Source organism: Chiloscyllium plagiosum, unplaced genomic scaffold (genome assembly GCF_037043375.1).
Source record: "Chiloscyllium plagiosum isolate Xiang-an unplaced genomic scaffold, Cpla_swu_hap1 HiC_scaffold_7, whole genome shotgun sequence".
Classification (NCBI taxonomy): Eukaryota; Metazoa; Chordata; class Chondrichthyes; order Orectolobiformes; family Hemiscylliidae; genus Chiloscyllium; species Chiloscyllium plagiosum.
The window spans coordinates 18,266,871-18,273,544 of NW_028270145.1; positions in this window are offsets into that span (position 1 = coordinate 18,266,871).

The window sequence follows — 6,674 nt, forward strand, 5'->3', positions numbered from 1 at the left end:
ATATATACATACACAAACACACACTATATATACATACACACACTATATACACACACTATATATACACACACTATATATACACTATATATACATACACACTATACATATATACAGACTATATATACATACACACACTATATATACACACACTATATATACACACACACTATATATACACACACACTCTTTACACACACACTATATATACATACATACACACACTATATATATACATACACACACACACCCTGTTTTACTCTCTAATTAAAAGTCCAGTTAGCCACAACTGAGACTTTATCCAAACCTGGATTGCCAACCCATATTCCCTCATATATAAAACTGATGCAGCTTTAAGTATATAATTCAGGCATGCACAGGAGAGGGGCCTTCATTTGTCTAAAGGCATGATTTGTTCTTCAGTACAACATTGGAACAGGAGTTGGCCATCAGACCCTCAACTAGGAGAAAATGAGGACTGCAGGTGCTGGGGATCAGAGCTTAAAAATGTGTTGTTGTTCAGGAAGGGCTTATGCCCGAAACGTCGATTCTCCTTCTCCTTTGATGCTGCCTGACCTGCTGCGCTTTTCCAGCAACACATTTTTAAGCATCAGCCCCTCAAGCCTGTTCCATCATTCAGGAAGGTCATAGCTTATCTATGGCCTAACTCCATAGACCTGTCTTTGGTCCATATCTCTTAATAGGTTTGTTTAACATTAAACTATCTCTGTCAGAATTAAAACTAACAACTGATCTAGCATCCATAGCTGTTTCGGGGGACAGTTACAAACATCTACCACACTTTTTGTGCTTCCTAACATCTCTCCTGAGAGGTCTGGTCCTAACTTTCATACTATGTCCTCTAGCTCTAGAATCCCCAACAAGAGGAAATAGTCAATCTTCAATTGCTGTGCCTTTTCCTGTTAATACCATGAAGACTTTGATCAGATTACCCCTTAACCATCTAAACTAATTTAAATAATCTCTCCTGATAACTTTACCCCTCAAGTCCAGGTATCATTCTTGTAAATCTGTGTTGCACTCTCTTCAAGGCCAATGTAATCCTTTCCAAAGTGTGATGAAATGCTCCAAATGCCAGCTGGTATGGAGAGAGCACAGTTACAGGCAACTGTTTCATTGCTGCAGTGCTGGAATGATCCATCAACAACTTTCCAAACAGTTGGAAGTCTGCGAGTTGTTACATCTGAGACAGTCAACCAATGTATTTGAGGAAGGGGACCTGGTGAGTTGAGATCAGAAGGTCTGAATTCTGACGGATAATAATTTCTGAATCTGAGCTTGCGGCTGAGTAATATTAAAAGCGTGCATCAAAGGGCTCAGCTCATAACACTACAGCCCATGTCCTAACTCACACCAAGTTCAGCTCATCCATGGCCCCTGTACTTGTTAACTCTGAGTTTAACATTGTGTACAGTTTTGGTCTCTTTGTTTGAAAAAGTATTTGCTTTAGAAGTAGTTCAGAGAATTCCTGGGTTACATTCCTGGGATGAAGTGCTGGCCTTATAAGGAATATTTGAACAGCTTGGGTCTACATTCATTGGAATGAAGAAGAATGACGGATGCTGTGAGGTCCTGAGGGAACTTGAGGGGGTAGATACCTGGAAGATATTTCATTTTGTGGCCCACATAGATGAGGAGAAAGTTTTTCCGACAGGGTGTTACTGGTCTAGGTATTCTGCTCTCCAGAACCAGTGGAGGTGAGGTCATTGAATTTAGTTACGGCATAGTTTGATATATTTCTGACAGTCAGGAAGGGTCAAGGATTATGCGGGGGACTGACAAGACACTGGAGCTGAGACCACAGCCAGATCTTCTTGAATGGTAAAGCAGGCTTAAGAGACCGACTGAACCACTTTCAGAGATACCCATGATCCTCCCGTTCTTCTGCATTTCAGATTGTAATCACTTCATTTCTAGCTGTGCCATCAGAGGTCATTAAGTCAGCGGTCTCAAGGCAGAGCAACTTGGGTCACAAGGCCCCAAGGCTGCAGAGGTAGCTGGGGAGTGCAGATTCAGGCTTGACATGCCCTTTCTGTTTGCTGGGCCACTTACGAAGGAAATGAGTCTGAACTCCTATTTCCATCATAAACCACTGTGTAATCTTATAACGTTTCCCCCATCTCTCCTGCCTCACTCTGGGGTCATGCTAAATATCAAGCTTTAAGATGGAGTCACAGTTGGAAGGCAGCAATGGCCCTTTCATGTTCCCAGAGCCTCCCTCTCTCCTTCTGCTGTGACCAAGGCTCCAAGTGACCTCGCCTAATAGCTTCTTGTCATGTGGTGTCAAATTCTGTCTGCAGGGAGTGAACATTGCAAGAAGTGTCAATTGTGCAAGACCTTAGCTGGGAATGTGAAGCCAACGAGAAGGTTAGTAAGTAACATGCATCGTTGGCATGCAGTGTCTCCAACACACGCTGCCAGCAGTGAAGAGCTGTCCTGCCACCCATCTGGGGACCTATGTTCAAGTTTGCAGCACTTAATCCTCGGTAATTCTGTCACATGAACATTCCCCATTTTCCATGGTTCTATAATGGCAGCTCAATCTTCACTTGCTTGGGCCATAAGACCATAACAAATAAGACCAGAATTTTGCCATATGGCCCATCCCATCGAGTCTACTCCGCCATTTGATAACAGCTGATACGTTTCTCAACCTCATTCTCCTGCCTTCTCCCCATACCCTTTAATCCTATGACTAATCAAGAACTTGTCTATTCTGTCTTAATTACACGGAATGACATTGACTTAAGGAGGCCATTTGGTCCATCGTGCCTGCACTGACTCTATTATCCAGTGGCAATCTCTTGTTTTATCCTGTATCCCTGCACACCATTACGATCCAAATAACCATACAATGCCCTCTCGAATGCCTCAAATGGAATGGCCCAGTAAAGAGTTCCATTCACTGACAATTCAGGGCAGCAAATGAGCCCTTGCCAGCAAATCCCATGAAAAACATTGCATTCACAAAAGATCCAGGAGCTGAAACCTGCATTTTTCCAAATGTTTGAAATTCAGGTGACCACATTCCTTATACCAAGCTTCTGGGGGGGGGCGGGGGGGGGGGCAGAAACAAACACACAAAATATAATCAGTCAGTTGTCTATTATATACATCAGTTGCTCACATCATCATATTTAGGAGTATAGCTCAGTCGGCTGGATGGTTGTTTGGAATGCCAACAATTTTGGTTCAATTCCCATCACTAGCTGAGATAATCACGAAGGACTCTCCTTCTCAACATCTCCCATTGCCTGAGGTACAGTAACCATCAGGTTATATATCATCATCAGTTCTCTCTCTCTCTCTCTCTTTAGACCATGGCGACAATTGCCCAAATTTAGGATCATTCCAATAATTTTTTTTACATATCTCTGGAATGAGCACATGTTAGTTTAACCACTTACAATTTAACTTATTTAACATAATTCATATAAAAAATGTAGAACATTTTATGGTCTAATGAATGGCCTCAAGACATTTGAACTTGCTTAAGATCAACAAAGTTTTTTTTTGTTGTAATGCAGGAGATCTGGCAGATCTCCGATACAGCCATAAATAAATCACAAGTCCATTCATGTTTGGTTTTGATGGATTAATCTTGGCTGGGGCATTTGACATTTTCTTGCAAAGCTAGATTTCACACGATGTAGTCTGAGTGCTTTAGTGACTTTTCTACAATGAGGCAGTCATGGAGTGCCTCCCAATGTGGCCAAGCCAGTGTCACGTTAATGTTTGGTCATCAGCACTGGGGCAGAACCAAAGTGTTATGCCTTCATCTGCAATCTACACAACACTAATGAAGAAAGGCATCGTATTCTTACAGAATCTTTCAGCTCTTCAAGATATCCCAAAGCACTTGACAGCTATTGGATTATTGACGATATTGTTACACAATATTGTTATGTAGACTAACGCAACACATTGTAACAGAGCAAGATCCCATAAGCAGCAACTGAGATTAATTAACATTTGTGCAGACTGAATGCTCATCAGGAGAGGTCCCTTATTTGCCTTAAATGGAAAGCATCCTCTCAACAAGCAGGTGGTGCCTTGGTTAAACATGTCAACTGAGGGACAATAGCTTCAACAGTGCAGCACTCTGAGTTGCAGCTTCACTGGATTGAAGCCCAAACATTCTGCCTTCTTAGTCAGAGTAGAGAGTGATCCCAGTGAAGATACTGCATTGGTAATGAGTGCTGTCCTAATGTATTATGGCATCATCGCATAAAGCCAATTTAAAGTATTTTCATCAACAATTAGTACAGTACCTCTCTAGGTAAAAACAATGACTGCAGATGCTGGAAACCAGATTCTGGATCAGTGGTGCTGGAAGAGCACAGCAATTCAGGCAGCATCCGAGGACAGGCAAAATCGACGTTTCGGGCAAAAGCCCTAGGGCTTTTCCCCGAAACGTCGATTTTGCCTGTCCTCGGACAGTACCTCTCTATCCTATCAGTAGCAGTTCTGTACTATAAATAACCAGTGAAGATAATGAAGGTGCATTATAGAATCAAAGCTTGGTTTCATGGTAAAGCCAAGGAGAAAACCTGCATTTTAAAAATAACCTCATGAAACGAAGATGGACTCATGCTGCAGCTGTATTCACTTCAAACAGTACAGCAAGCATATATCAGTGAATCTCAACCATAACCTCTACTGGCTGGCTGTGAGCAATGGTCTTAATGGCAAACAGACAACAGAACCACAGGAATCACCAACAAATACCTATCGTGAAACATCACCTTGTCTCTGACAATTAGCCTCCCTGACAGGGCAAATTAAATGTTTCAACTCCATGTGTTTCATCCCTTTGTAAATGCACAGGATAAACACTAACATATTAAAAAACAGAAGAGGTGCCAAATGACCATGACAGATAAAGTTATCACTGTGGCAAAAAGGATTTGCAACTAACACACAAACCAAATGAGAATATTTTCAAATTCAATACGCCCTTGTTTAAATAAACAACCCATGCACTGATTTTCAATAAAAGTGAGGTTTCCAAATATAATGAATTTAAAATCTACAACAAACAAACATGTGTTCAAACAACAAATAAAGCTGAAAATGATACCAGAGTCATAGATTATAACTATCAGGAAAGATAGAACAGACTGGGGATCTTTTCTATAGAATTGAGAAGGGTGAGGAATGACCTGATACGGGTCTGTAAAATTATGAAGGGTTCATTAAGCTAGATGTAGAAAAGAGCTTTCAGTTGAGGAGGGGTCAGAAACTGGGGTTCACAACGATGTGGTATTCAAGATCATCAATACTTATAGAGTCATAGAGATGTACAGCATGGAAATAGACCCTTCGGTCTAACCCGTCCATGCCGACCAGATATCCCAACCCAATCTATCCCCACCTGCCAGCACCTGGCCCATATCCCTCCAAATCCTTCCTATTCATATACCCATCCAAATGTCTCTTAAATGTTGCAATTGTACCAGCCTCCACCACTTCCTCTGGTAGCTCATTCCATACACATGCCACCCTCTGTGTGAAAAGTTGCCCCATAGGTCTCTTTTATATCTTTCCCCTCTCACCCTAAACCTATTCACTCTAGTTCTGGACTCCCCGACCCCAAGGAAAAAGACTTTGTCTATTTACCCTATCCATTCCGCTCATAATTTTGTAAGCCTCTATAAGGTCACCCCTCAGCCCTTGTAACGTAAGAGAAACTGTTTGAGCCAGAGTAGTTAAAATCTTGACCCACTATCACAAAGAACAGTTGAGGAAAATTGTGGAGACGTCTTTAAAGGGAATCTAGATAAATATATGAAGGAGAAAGGAATTGATGACTAGCTATTGAGTTAACCGACGGGGAGTGGGAGAAGGATTGTTGGGGGAATAAAACAGTTGGATTAAATAGCCTGTTTCTGTGCTGCAGATTTTATGTAATTCGATGGAATGAGTTTAGTTACTCCATGATAGAAAATTATAATAAACTTTAAAAAATGTAGATATATGTACTAAGCCTCAAAAAGGCTATAACATCATTTATTTGTTAACAGTTACATGACAGTACATAACCCGAACATTGCTTAAAAAGAGATGACTTGCCAAAGCATTTGATCCTGCACTTATCAGGATGAATTCGAGAATCCCGAATTGCAAACAATCACAACAATTTACATAAGAAAAAGGTATGGATTACTAGCGCACTCAGAAATGTTTGTCAAGTGTTGCCTTATCATAGAGTCACATCTAATAAGAGGTGTTTTGTTTTGCACTTTCCAAGTGCAGGCTGACTGAGTATAGTCTGACCTCTTGCCGATATCAAATAACTGAAGGAACATGTTGGCTTGATTCAATCAGCTAGTCAGTGGAACATGCAGCCTACATGTCTTGCAGCATGCTGTACAAAAAAGTACACACCAATGTTGCTGAATTATACATTCATTTGTTTTGTTTCAAATCCACAACCTATGAATAATATACGTGCATGTTTTATACAATTCATACGCACTAATTCATTCATTTTTATTTGTCGTTATTCATCAATCGCCACATTTGTTGCCATTTTCTAATTGCCCCACTGTGTTTTCCTAACTATTTATCCACAGATGGTCACACTGGTACAATGAATCACTGGTCTATGGGATCTTTCGGTCGCAACTGGAAAAAGAAATATTTTGCATCTGGTT